The sequence below is a fragment of the Acanthochromis polyacanthus genome, chromosome 15 (genome assembly GCF_021347895.1).
Source record: "Acanthochromis polyacanthus isolate Apoly-LR-REF ecotype Palm Island chromosome 15, KAUST_Apoly_ChrSc, whole genome shotgun sequence".
In the NCBI taxonomy this organism is placed as follows: domain Eukaryota; kingdom Metazoa; phylum Chordata; class Actinopteri; family Pomacentridae; genus Acanthochromis; species Acanthochromis polyacanthus.
The window spans coordinates 7,510,991-7,523,111 of record NC_067127.1 but is presented as its reverse complement, the minus strand read 5'-3'; the positions used below and the strand labels follow the sequence as shown (position 1 = coordinate 7,523,111).

Here is a 12,121-nt window from a genome sequence, read left to right as displayed (position 1 = left end):
TGGTGAATAGTGCAGCAATGTGTAAAATCTATCAAGCATGTCTTCTTGATAGCTGGTATCCAAGTATTAATCTTCCAAAGTACTCTCAGATGCCTGAAGAAAGAGCGCTTGCTTTTTCTTTTCTCCTGCAGGACGGGCACTTATCAAGAAAGCTTCAATTTCTCACCACGCTTGCACCATTTACGCCTTAAAAATGTAATTCATTCACAAATCTTTTTTTTTTTTTTTCCTTTTTCCTTTTCACAAGCTGGTTCTATCTACACATTACGTGATGCTATTGCTTTGATTTGCAATATGATGATACAAATCAGAAATGAAGACTATTAGAACATTTTGGTTGGATCTTATAATGCATCAAAAGTTTCTGTCATAAACTGATGGTTTCAAATTTATTGTCACCGTTTCATCTGCTGATTGAACCTGCTGAAACGCACCGAGCCATTTTACTACAGCGGCGCTCTGAGCGGTATATGAACATCTCATACACAGACCTGCTGTACTAGCAAATACACACAACAGGGTCAAGTGAACAAAGTGGGGAAAGCAATCTTGTGTGAGTGGGCGCTGACCATCTACATGCACAAATTCACACTAACAACCCACAGGAGAGGGGGGATGCAAACAGCAATAGACACAGTGGCTTCTAATCAATATTTTGCTAGAGGGAGACAGAGAGCCAAACAGAAAGTTGATTTCAGGAAAGCAACTGTTCCTCCATAGGGTTCTCAATTGACACTCATTATCTGTTGGGCTAAAATAATCAATCCATACACAGATGGCTCCCCAAGTGGTTCAGCCTTCCCACAGTGTGCGGCGCAGGAAGAGCAGTAAAGCAATCTGCTGGCTCTCATTATATCGGTAAACCTAAAGGAAAAATCTTCTGCATCAAAAACCTCACAAGAGTCCTGCTTCGATACCATCAACAATGAACATCGACTGCATGAAAAGACAGCCATGGGCATCATTTACCACTGATTCACTAATGGCACACTCATGTAAATGTTACTACATGATCCAGAGTAGCATCTAATAGTCTCTGCATGATACACCTGAAATCACTTTACTTCTGTTTTTGAGGAACGTTAAAGTGAAGGAAGCAGGATTTTCTGGAGTAGCTCATTTGGCTGCACTCTTGGTCTTTTGGATTCTTAACATTAATCTTTTGTTAAAAAAAGAAAAACCTTGGAGGAATCGTTGGCAGCTCCTTCAGATGTGAAAGATCACCTTAATGGTCTAAATGAACTTTTTCAATTAAGACTTTTGCCAAGGAGAAGCCCCATTCTCTCTCTTAAATACTGAGAAAAAGTAATCATGCTTTTATCATCACTTTGTGAGATTTTTGAAATTCTTTGGGATGTGGGTGCAAAGCAGTCATCTCTCAAAGCGTGGCTGCTTGTCCTAAAACAGGGAGGGGGGGGATCACATCCCACCGGTATTGATTTCGCCATGAGTCAAGGACTGTCCACACAGATCTAGAATCTTCTGGATTTCTAACTCTGAGACAGAGCTTTTTGGGGAGTATTTTGGGGTATTTCCTCATGAACCACTGCAAAATGTTTTTATAATGGTTGATATAGTATTTATTTTTGCTCCCTCTTATTGCATTTGCACATAAGGTAGAAAAAAAAGAAAATGTAAATTCTTGACTTGAAGCACACCACAGTACAGGAACTGCTCTTGTCAGGCTTCAAATGAGATTCACTTGAACACAAACTATAGCAAAATATCATTTATACATATCATGCTGCATTCAGCAATAGCAACCAAACAGACGAGACAGCAGAGCTAGATTTTGTCTTGACCCAGTTTAAATCATGACATGAGGAGTAACCCAGCGGTTGTCTCTTAGACGTATATGTCAGGGTACAGACTGCGATTTGGTAGAGTTGGAGTTTCTACCAGTAGAGATTGCGATTGGAGTCTCTACCAGTAGAGACTGCGATCGCAATCTCTACCAATAGAAACTCCAATCCTACCAGTAGAGATTTGTCAGGGCTAAGGTTAGACTTTTAAGGTTAGGGTCAGGGGTCAGGGCAGGGGTCAGATTTAATGTTCCATCTCTACTGGTAGGATTGGAGTTTCTACTGGTAGAGACTCCAATCGCAATCTCTACTGGTAGAAACTCCAATTCTACTGGTAGAGACTCCAATCGCAATCTCTACTGGTAGAGACTCCAATCGCAATCTCTGCTGGTAGAAACTCCAACTCTATCGCAGTCTCTACCCTGACATATACATGGCTCAGACTGTAAGAAAGCAGCATCATTCATATTCACATTGCTGCATCACCAAATGGCTGACCTTAGATGTGCTTTAAAGATAAATATTAATGAACTTCTAGTCTGATTTTTGCCGCATCTAAATTGGATCATAATGATCATTGTGTCTGTGTATTTGGGAGATCAGCGATTCTCAACGAGCAGCTGGATTGCACCACCTGATTCAGTTCAGCAGCCTCCGTCTCGTCTCATCAGCAACCTCCCATCGTGATCCTTCCAGGCGACAACAAATAAATTCTGAAACCAATTAGTGGTGAAGCTGGAAACATGGCTAATTTTCTCACAAAGCAGATCTCGTGATGTTTAAAAAATTTGTTCTAAACATATGAATAATGCCACTCTCAAAAACACAAACAAGTTGTAGTTGCTTATGGCTCGTATCTGGTCCACTCTGTTAAACTTTAGTCATGGGATTCTTGCTCAGAGATGACAACATAATTACCGAGCTCCGGGCGTACTGTAGGTTTTCATAGCAGCGTCTGACAGCTACGCATTTAAGACCATTCAAATTCCACTTGTTTTGCAGTAACCTGATGGCAGCTTCCTGATGGGGTGCTTTCATTTTTAAAGAATCAGACCATTTTATTTCAAATGTTCTGCCCCTTAAAGTTATATCAAGGGTATATCACCTCAGTTAGGTGATTAGGTTATTCTCTTTGGTGAGCTGAAGCTTGCAATTTTCTAACGTCCACCAATGTAGAGTTTTACAGCAACAATGTTATTTTTTTTTAAAATAAACTTAGCAAAACAAATAACTTTACAAACTTACTAAATCAAACATTAGAAATGAGATCTTCTTCACATTTCATTAGCGGCGGTGCCATCAGCATCCTCATGATCCAGGGCTGCCGTCATGCTACTCGCTGCCACTTTGCTGCTTCTGTGTTTACTTTGGCATAATTGCAAAAATCAGGCAAATTATTGTGAAATCAAGTTAATCAAATTCCAGCTGCTTCCTCTTCAGATTTCATCAGAAAATCAACACAAAAGATGCCAAGAGACAGCTGACTTTTCTGCTAATTTGTGTTTCCCCCGACTTTAAAAGGCAAGATTTAAGCACAGAACTCTCCTTAGACACAAACGCAACACTCCCACGGTATTTTAATACATGAACACATACAGGATAAGTTCTACTGCAAACAGAAGTCAGAATCCTGACCTATGGCTAACTGTCACACCTCAAATACCAGGAAATTACATTTATATATTCAAAATCATTTTCCCCAGGTACATTGTTGGTAAACATAATCTCTGCCCGAGTTATGTTCAGAGGCATCATTTTAATGAGGGTTACATACATCCTATATCCAGCCCTCTGCCTAAAGAAAGCACTTCGAGAGCCACTGAAGGACACCCTCTTCAGTGCACGGTCAGCCCGGCCATAATTGTGATGGAACTGCATATGAAATCAACATTGCATTAGCAGACAATGTGCTGCTAAAACATGAAGATGAATATGCAAATTGAGCTTTTTAAATTTGAATTTAAAGCAGCCCAAGTCATGATGATGATGCCCAAACAAAGAATTGACAGTGAAAAGATGAGCCCAGCCAAGTGTACAGTACCTTAATTTCTAGGAGACACAGCACACAAGCTCCAGAATGTTCTGTACAAGACAAACATGGGAACCTTGGACCGGACATCAGTCGCTGAATGCAGTGCTTTTAATAAACGGCCTTGACAGGTTTCACAACCAATCAAGTGTTTGGAAAATCTTTTTACAAGTGATATAATGAGGTCTGAAGGAAAATTCTGCTTTAAAATTCAGTGCTGGCAGAAGCCGAATTCCCACAAACTCATTAAATATCCACTCATACATAAGGCTGCATTTAGAACTTAACGCTTGTCATTCCAGTCCAATTTGGCCACCAAGAACAGAACGACTTGAGGCAAAAAAGAGGCCACATTCCAGCAATTAAAAAGCTGATCTTCACTGATTATGCAGTTAGAATTCATGTTGTTTGTACCTTATGATCCAGATTTGCATTAGAATTCCTCCAAGCAGTGGCTTTGCAGCAAACCTATTATGAATAAATCCATCTATGCCACTGGGAAAGCTAACATTACAAGGCTGAAGAGAGCTTTAGCACAATATCCACATCTTTCCGATCCTATACAGGCTAAGAGGGAGGAGAGATTGCTTAGGTTTTGTGTAATGAACACAGCATGGCCTTAGAGTTCAGTATTGATTCTGCAAATCCCACTGAAACTTGAAACGGTAGCAATCAAATGAAAAGTGACATGGCTGGAAGACTCGGGGTGGACATACTGTACAACATAAGAATTTTAATGGGATTAGCTTGGAACAGACTCCCCCCTGCACATATCTGGAGGCAAAGTGAGAAAACCCCATCTCACAGTTTTTTTCAGGTTATTTCTCAGAGTTGTGAAAGCGAGGATACTTCACTTAAACAGCAACTTTTATGTGTGTGTGTTCTTTTTAAACATCTTGTTGGGTGTGTCCAGGAAAGTCAGAGGGGAGTACAAATGATTTAAAAAGTTGAGACAAGCAGAGGAACAAAGAGGATTTTTTAAAAAAGACTCGACTCAGCTGGATGCAGTGATGGATTAGTGTCTGTGAAACGAGCATTCAAGCAATTTCCAGGTGAAAGAATCGTTGCCAAAATGAAATATACCTTTACAAATCTAAAAAAGGTCAACACGGAAGTGAATGAGACAAAGTTACCGGGAGGCTCATTTGTTAGCAAATGCAACATCTGGGCTGGACTGCCCCTCTGGACCGTCTACCTCTCTCCTCTGCTGCTTTGTCTGGTTGGCTTGTTGTACTTTGCAAACCACAAATAGACCAACAATCATCCATTCACTGCACGCACACAACCGACTCGCTCACCCCGTAATTAATTTGGTTATTCAGGTTCAACAAATTACTTTTTGCCTCATGTGTGGCCTCTCCTTTTGGTGCCAGCCTTGAGCCAGGTGGTAATAAAAAAAATGATCCCATCTCATCTGTGTGATTATAAAATGATCGCCGTGCAAACCCATATTTACAAATGTTTAATAATGTTGCAGCATAGGGCTCAGATTAATAGCAGGAGATACAAGCCATTGATCATCACCTCGCTTCATTCAACATTCATATCAGCATAACCACTGGGTCATGAGTGGTGACAAGAGTGAAATATTCCTCAATGTTTTTGCAGTTTTAGTTGAGTAACTGGGCAATTCATCACAGAGAAAGTGTAAACTTACTGTACTTTACTGTGATTTTAATGCCAACCTACTTTGGCTACGTTTCATAAAAAGAGGAGAAACAATAAGTTGAATATTCAGCACTTTCAGTGTTGCACCGAATCTAGACATTTATTTATAGTTTTGCCTTCGCGCTCTGTTCTTTTGTCCACATCCCGGTTTAACTATTGCAAGAAGATGTATGTGACATTTCAAATAAGCTGTGGGAAAACATCTCCAGAAAGTATTGGTTTGAGGAAGCACAGAGAAAGAGTAAAAACAGCTGTACTTTTCCCCTATCTTTAAATATACTATTTTCTTTCTTTCTTTGCTGCGTTAGGCAGGCGACTGCAGGGGCTGTTGAGAGCCTCCGACTCCATTAATAACTTGTGCAGTGGGGACCTATTATGCAAGTCCTGAAACCTGAGAGCCAGTCACCTGTTCTGCTACCTGAGCCCGAGCCCTGGGGACGGAGGAGGAGAGAAGGACAGCCTCGCTCGAGCTGCCTGCCTGGAGGACTCTACTCGAATGAAGGAGGCCTTAAGGTACTGCTGGGGGCTCCAGAGAATCCCTGTGGGCTGTTTTTTAACCAGCACAACTGAACCAGGGGCGTGTGTGTAGAATGAATTAACTGAGAAATATCAAGATTCACTCAAGCGTGTCCACCAGAGCCAACGCTGTTAAACTTCTACCAAGGACTTGCCTTCTCTTTCCCTTGCACACTCAGCTTCTTTACTCTCCGGCAGACTAACTTGGGCTCACAGAGTAATTTGTATTAACATATTGAGTCAGTTGATGGGTTTTTTCACTTCTCTTCTAGAGGCCTTGTCAGCTGAGAGGAGCTCCCACTGGAGCTTGAGAAAAGACCACAGCTACCTGATGACTGCACTCATCCGTTATACTCCTGACTGAGCTCAGGACAGCTCGCGTGGCTGAAGTTTGCTGGAAGAAGCGGTTTTATCTGTTCCAACAAGAGGGGAAAAAGTTAATGCCTTAGTCTTGACACTCTGCTTTGCAGGTAAGAAGTCTCCACTATATGTACAGTAATTGTTGGATGCTACAGTTCAGGCTAGTTTCTAACAATTTGGTCTGCTTTTACCTGCTACAGCATGTCAAAATTACACTTTCTGAAAGAAAAAAATAGGAATGAATGTTGTCGTAAGATGTGAGGACAATCTACCAAAAGGGACAAATAGATGTTCATGTTTTACATCATAGTTAATCTCTAGAACATTAACAGGTTGTTTTTACTCTTTTAGATGGGATAAAATACCCATAAATAAGCCTTGACATAACTGGTGTGTTTTCCTACTGTGACTTTGAACAGATTATGCTCCATGTGACCACATTCCAGTCACAGCGTGCTGGACTCTTAGTGACAAACTGCCTTAATACAGAAACTGCTGCCTAACTGCAGCAGCTCAATACAAGAAGCACGTACTTCATGTAGCTTCTGCGTCATCCTTGTAATCCAAGACTCATTGATCTATAGGCCATACGTGTTCAGAAAGCAATTTGACTTAAGAGCCTGAACATGAAGGTGACTATTTTTCATACCTGTGGCGATTTCAAGATCCTTAGGTAGTTCTTGTAAGTGTGTGTGTGTGTGTGTGTGTGTGTGTGTGTGTGTGTGTGTGTCGGGGGGGGGGTCCAAAAAGAAAGGGTTCAGTGTGCAAAGGAAAGACTCTGTGTGCATGTAATAAAAGGCTTGGATAATAACACGAGTCCATGACAAAAAATAACCTCGGCTAATGCCAGCACATACAACCCACCAGAATACCAGCATTTTGTCCAAGAGTTCCCTCAGTGAGCCTCATTTCAACACTGTGCTGCTATGATGGGTTTATCTCTCACATAGCCACAGCTCTGCACAGCCCGTCTGCTTCCTAACCAGCTGTAGGTCCCACGGCCTCCATCTATGTTCCTGGCACTGTCAGGAGTACAACGGTTTACTCAATCACTGGTTTCCACACATGCAACAATAAGCATATAGTTGCATCTGCCAAGCACAAACCCTGTTCGCTGTTTGTGTGCCGTCACTCAGTTGCTCACAAACACACAACCCGTTTCTGTTTTTTCTCACACATTTTTGTCTCCATCTCAAACAAACCCATTGGTGGGTGCATGTGGTTCATTTTTAAAGGATAAGGCCGGGTGTATTCTGTATTTTATCTCAACAAACCCCATGACAAGACCAGAAACAACCCTATCATGCCAAATTGTTGTCAATCTTTCAAAATCTAACCACAAAAATGTTTTCATTTGCTCAAAAAAGTATACTTTGTGAGACACTTTTGCACTTTAGATTTCAATAAACATAAACAGAGATGTTATAAGAAAAGAATCCTAAATAGAAATCTATGGGAGACTTCTTTAACCCTAAACATGGCAGTTACGACACAAGTTCCACATCTTTCCCCAAAAAGTCAACTCTCTATACGATATCACGCTAGTTGTGTTGCTGCACTGATGCAAGGAAAATTTCATGAAACTGCACTTTTGTAGAAGAAGCATAATCAGCTGGGTAAAATGCCTTTCAAACCCTCTTTTGGAGCAAAACCACCAAATATTTAAGCATTTTCTGTCAGATTTAACTGATTCTGTACATTTTTTATGTCCCATGCAGTGACCAATGAAACTGCTGTTGTAGCTCTCCGACCGTTAATGTTTTTTAGAGAATTCTTGTTTGCCCCAATAACCGCCAAGGATCATCACTAAGATGCCTGCCGAGTGGAGACAGTTAAAAGTTATGCGTTGCAAACCTCAACCAAACAAGCACCAATTCGATGCGGTTGACAGGAGATTATCACAAACAAACGTCTGTCCATTGTGCAAGCAAATCTTTAAAACAGCCAACAGCCCTAAAACAATCTCAGCTTTATCACCTCCCTCAGAGTCACAGAGAGGTGTCCATGTGGTAACCAGGAAGCAGAAACAAAGGGCAGCCATGATGCCAAAAGTACCTGAAATACTCTCAGTTAGAGGCTGGACCATGGGAGGAGTCAGCCCAATTTTGTGGTGGTGTGTTCAAGAACTATCAGGGAATATTGAATTCACCTAAACATGCTTGTCCCTATTACACCTATAAAAGACTCAAATGGTGTTGTTGTGGATTTCCAACTGCTGTCTAGTCTGGCAAATATTTACAGCAGCAGAAAGGTGTATTTAGTGGCTAAATTAACTTGATAGACCACAAAGGAACATGTCCATATAGCTTAATTTGATCACTTGATTTTGGTATTTTCTCGACCACAGCAGCTTCAGATGAACACCATTTTTTGAAACATATTCCGACACTTAGATTTCTGATGAAGGCTACTGCATGTAATTTGCAAAATTTTCTTATTCACCAAACCATCCAGTGATGACCTGAGTGCTGTACGTAATCTGCATTCCAGATGTTTCTCCAACAATGGAAAACTGTACATAGATATATATTAAACTCATTAATGCACATAATGCATGCACTATTTTGCAAAGTACAGATAAATGTAGTACTCTTTTGCTGTCATATGCTGTTTAATGTCAAAAATAATCCGTCTCTAGCTGAGGGACAGTTGTCACCCTTTGGATCCATTGTTTGGGAGTTCATTTGAGATAGTTATGTTTCATGTTCGAGCCACTTGTCCTTGAGGATGTCTGCTCATATACCCTCACAAAAACAAAGTCCTCCCCAGCTCTATTTTTGAAGGGCATAACATCGTAAAAATGTTCTTGCTCCTCCGATTACACTTGCTGGTGGAGAAGAGAAACAATAAATCAAAGGAAAATTTGTGTGAAACAGTGAATGTATAAATTTCCATTTCAGTGTTGTTGTTCAAGCTCTTGCTCCCGTCCCATGTGATTCACCTCAAAGTGGAGCACACGGGGTAGACATAATTACTTTGCTGTACTGTATGCACTGCAGCGTTCATGCAAACATCTTCATAGGCCAATAACATGGCTTAAATGTGCAAGCTCTCCCTGTGATGCTGTATAATGCTGAACGAACACTCTGCATGCTTGACAAGTTCATTTAAACAGTAAATTATTCCTCCATTTTGTTATAATCTCGCTTTTATTGACTGTAATAACTACATTGGGCTTTGTACAAGCTGAATGGAGAACACTGCACTTGGTGTATCATGATTAAAAAACTAAATTATGTTCAGTGCTGAATAAAATGAGTTGATAAGCCGATTCCTTTGCGTGCTGAAACAAAAGGCCTAAACATTTAAGCTATTGTGCGCTGTTAAGGAATTATCCAAAAATATGCCAGGCAAGCACGGCAGATAACCACGTTAGGAGAGTCATCATCAGCCGAGCCGAGCAGCAGAGTGCCAGAGAGGGAGAGATTTTTCTTTAGGTGCTGATAGGTGGGAATGAACATGGCTCTGAGCATGGAATAAATGATGGAGTGATAAAGTGGAGAGCATAATGCAATATTGAAGTGCTAGCAGAAATATTATATTCTGTGACAAGATAGGTGTACTTTTGTGATGAGTAGGTAAGTCTGGTAATTGTGTTTCATGTTGAGGAGTGTGCCTTTGAAGTGGACTTCTTTTTTATGTCATGCAGCCTAGTTAAAATCAGAAGCAGTGCCGCACTAATGCTTTTCTTTCTGTCGGGAACTGACAGATGAAAAAGTGAAAGACAGCCGGTCAATGTCAGTGGGTTTCCACAGCTGGAGATTCCCAAGCCTTTCGACATCAATGAGGTAAACAGCTTTGGGCGTACTTATCTGTTGGCCCAAGGTCTCATGACCTGGAGAGTTACCGACAAATTCTGACTGGACACACTGCCGCACTCATGTGCTTTTGCTATTTTGTTGGGTTTTTTTAACTTAAATATGCAAATGGTTTTGCCTGAGGGGAGAAGAAATACAGAGAAATAGATATTTAAATGTTTTTTAAAATGTTTGTAAAAATGATTTGAGCCAGGAATCTACTACACTGGCATCCCTGTCAACAAAAAATCCATATTCTGCAAGAAAAAAATCCACGTCTGACTATCTAACAAAATGCAGTTTCCCCCTAACTGTATAATGTTGGATCTCTGATCTAATTAGATGATGTCCTCAGATTTCCATTTTCTCTGGTTTACAGCAGCAATCAAGCAAGAGGCAAAGTCATTCATTAAGCTAAATTATATTTGTGTGAAACTCTCCGGGTATTTGGGTCTTGGGGATATGAGTCAACAAAAGAGTTGTTTGAGGAAGATGTTTTATTGTTTGCCCTTCAAACACAGAGAGTAGGAAAATGTTAACCAGCAAGATATTCTTACAAAAGAGGCAGGAAAGTGGGTTTAATTCACGTATCTGTTCTTTTTTCTTTTTTCTTTTTTTGTTTACTGAAGTGAGAAACAAAAATAGAGCAGACAAACTGCTTTGTTTTGTTTTTGTTGTGTTGTGTTGTGTTTCATTTTTCAGAGGACAAATCTGGATTGTTCATTTTAAATGTCATGGATAATTTGTCCCCACATGCTGTCCATCAAGTGACACATTGTCATGGCAACAGCAACAGCTAACGAAATAAGTCGAGCCGGAGAGCAGAGAATAAGTCTCACCAATCACATTATGGGAGCTAATATCTTTGTATTTGCAGTCTGTCTTGGTTTCATTTCAGTTTCACAATCTTTCAGTTTGTAGAAGACTCAATTGCACACTCGGAGCACAACTCTGATATGAAGCTTTTTTTTCTTTTCTTTTCTCTGTCTTTTCATAGCCCTCAAGTAAAGACATCACCGCTTCACTGCACAGGAATGTCCTGTCATGGGGTGTGTGGTGGGGGCAAGAGGCGAAGGAGAGTGTGTCTCTTAGAGCAATAACACAGTCCGCCTACTCTCAGACTGCAGATAGTGGATCCTTCAGTGGAGTTTCCAACTTGTTCAAGACTGCAACTGTCCCAGGGAAAGAGTGCACAGGCAGCATTTTCTTCCTTAACCATCACAGGCCGGAAGGTCCAACCATCACCTTCTGTCTTGCAGGAGTTTTTGTGTCCATCTACTCCAACACGGCCTGTGAATGTATCAACTCTTCCAGAACTACCAGAAACCTTTGGAAAAAGAACTGTATCCATACCCACCATGAGAGTCTCCAACTCCCAACCGGACCTGAGCCGACAGAATCCTACTGTCTTGAAGCCAAATGAGTTCAGACAGGCCTACTCACCAGCTGATGGATTGGCAGTGAGAGATCCAGGAAAGAGGAAAGCACATCTTGTACAATGCAGAGTGAGCTGCACAGACGAGGGCAGAAAGCAGGAAGTGAAAGGTGGCTCAGTAATGAACCTGTTTTCCTCACAGCCTTCTTACCGATCTTGTATCCATCATGAGGTGCCTCTGAGGTGCTCCAGCTCCGTTGTGTTTTTGGACAAGTCACTTTGTATTTCTCTTGACGAACTGGAGGGAAGAAGAGCAGGTCAGCCCACTTTATATAGGTCTGCTTTGTCCGTTCGCCTTAGTGCCTCATCCTGCCGGAGATCCTCCACAGATAACAAACCAACCAAAACAAATGAGGGTTACAGGAGAACCAGAGCAGTCCTGTTGGGCAGCAACAAACGCAATGGCCGAGAGACTACTTCGGGTCGCTGCAGAGACCCTCTATCAAAGCACTGGGGCCGCAAGGTCGAGCAAACAGCATCCGCTCATGGTGTTAACAGCAAGACTGAGGCTGCA

At 41.3% G+C, this 12,121-nt stretch overlaps 1 long non-coding RNA gene across 1 annotated transcript; it reads left to right on the top strand.

The window, feature by feature from the left end:
• The first annotated feature begins 5,787 nt into the window (after positions 1–5,787).
• Positions 5,788–11,940, top strand: LOC127537592 (uncharacterized). Its single transcript, XR_007947313.1, has 4 exons — positions 5,788–6,012; positions 6,288–6,485; positions 10,085–10,163; positions 11,170–11,940. It is a non-coding gene; the product is annotated as an uncharacterized LOC127537592 (long non-coding RNA).
• Positions 11,941–12,121: the final 181 nt, after the last annotated feature.